The sequence below is a fragment of the Adiantum capillus-veneris genome, chromosome 7, assembly GCF_014529385.1.
Source record: "Adiantum capillus-veneris isolate H3 chromosome 7, ASM1452938v2, whole genome shotgun sequence".
Lineage (NCBI taxonomy): Eukaryota > Viridiplantae > Streptophyta > Polypodiopsida > Polypodiales > Pteridaceae > Adiantum > Adiantum capillus-veneris.
The window spans coordinates 135584290-135586614 of NC_140937.1; positions in this window are offsets into that span (position 1 = coordinate 135584290).

A 2325-nucleotide genomic window follows, 5' to 3' on the forward strand; every position below is an offset into this window, starting at 1 on the left:
ATCCTCGAACCAAGGCTTCCAAAAATGGAAAAAACATCTGCAACCCGATCCGGTCAAATGCTCCCAGTTTTCTGACGGCTATATCTCCTCGCTCCGACCTCCGTTTGGCATGCAGTCACTTCCTGCTGACTCCGTATGACTTACACCCTGCTTTAGAACTTTGTCGAGGCTCAGAAGATGATGGCACGTACTCCAATGCGGCCAAGTGGGCTCAGACCCGACCCCCGAAAAAACTTCAAATGACCATATCTTGCAAACCGTGGCTCCGATCCGCAATCCAAAAAGACGGGTAGGCTCAATGAGTTGAGCTCTACACATCTATACCTCAAGCTCCACTTGGATCACCTGTCCCCAGCTGCCATGTCCGGCAAGAATCTGCAAACCACCAAAACTTTAACCTTCAATAACTTGGGCTCCGCAACTCGGTTTGATGAACCGTCTGGACTTGTCCCTTCAGCACTTCAAGCTCTTCATTCCTTGTTAAGGCGGTTACGCCGCTAGCGGAAGCTAAATAGCGAGAACTCAACCAACAACAGAATTTGTCAGACGAGGACGGAGCTTGACCCGCAGGCGCATGGAAACAACTAGGTGGGTGTCAAATCACCTACTCGACCTTCTAATGACAATCACTACTAAGGAAATCAAATCTAAGTTCTAAAATACGCAAGTGACTGAAATCCGTACTACGAACGAATGCTATACGAAACAGGATCTAGAATCATAGAATCGATCTCAAACTCAAGGGGAAGTCTATACACTAGGTAAGAACAACACCCTAAAGACTTGAACTGCAAAATCAACCTATAACCACTCCGTGCGGTAAACGCGTATGAAGACAGGCCAAAATATACAGGTGACCGAAACTTGACCCCGATGGTACTAATGTGCAGCTCTACTCGTTGTGGTTCTATAGATATGCTGCACGCTCAATTCCAACACACGAGTTGGAAGAAAACTCACATCGAAGCTCGTAGGAACTTACCACACATAGAAGCCGATAGCGCGCACTTTTGGTATCTGTGCGTAGCTCTCACCGTTGCTAACAAAATGGCGGTGTCGCTTCTCCAATGGAGGCTCCGTAGCTCGCGTAGCAAGTAGATAAGACTCTCTTTCTCTCTCACTCTCTCTCAGACACAGTCACGGCGCTCAAAAACTCACTTTGATTAATAATCTGAATCCTTAGGTTACAAAAACTTTGGCTTATATACCTCAGCCTTGGAGGTGAGAACATCTCTAACTAATTACATCAGCAAGTGAAATTACTTCGGGATTACAAGCTGGAAACTCAATTGAGTCCCGTTACTTAATGAATGGCTCTAATCAAAATTAACGTCAAAAAGACATTTATTACAATCAATGGTTACAAAATGATGAGTGTGAGCAAAAATGTGGGTGTGATCCTCTGCTGGCTCAACACTCCCCTCCTCCGCGTTCATGTCGTCCCTGACATGACTTTTATGCTTGGTCAATAAAGTCCTGACGTCTTGAGCATCTGCAAATGTGATTCGTATCGTAGGTTGCCGATGGTCAAGGTTGGGCCGAATATTTTGCTTTCATGGGTGAAAACGCCGGTGTAGAAAGCTTCTTCGAATGTTTGCATGTGGAAGCTAGGCAAAAACATAATCCTTTGGTATAGGAGGTGTAACACTTTTGGAGAAGGCTGCACTGAAAGATCGTACATCATATCAGTCACTGTGTCGGCCGTCGATAGTAGACTCGAGGTCGTGGCTTTATCTGGCGCGAACACTTCAATGCAAGCTAAGAGATTCTGCAGATTTTCTTGAGCATCTGACATGAAAGGTCAGGAGAGCCAGTAAAGAGCTTGATGGTGCCCGTTAGGGTTTTCACCATGTAGGCTTTACCTATTCTCTCTCCTACTTTGGTCCTGGCATCCTGGGATAATTAAGCCAATTTGGCTTCTTTTCTGCAATCCTGCCATGCTCTTTCCAGTTTCTGACTCTTGGCACTGGGCAGAAGGTTGCATCCTCCCGAATCTCCTTTGATGCCTCCACCAAGTAGATGAGGTAGGCTGGGTATTTGTTCAGCCAACCTTTCCTCCATCTAGGTTGTGAATCTACTATCTTCTTTGATTGTTCCTCCTTTGTGATGTCGCCTTCGTAAAGAGCGACATATTGCTCCTCCTCTATTCTCTTTTTCGTCTTTAGCACTTCAAATTTCATCAAAGGGAAAGGTAGGCTGGGTTGCATCCACTGTTCATGGAGCACTTTTGTGTCTAATCCCTGAAGTCTAATGGAGATTAGGAGTCTCCTCTCCCATTCCATTTCCGCCTTGGCACTCTCCTCTGCTGACTTTTCTATTTGGTCA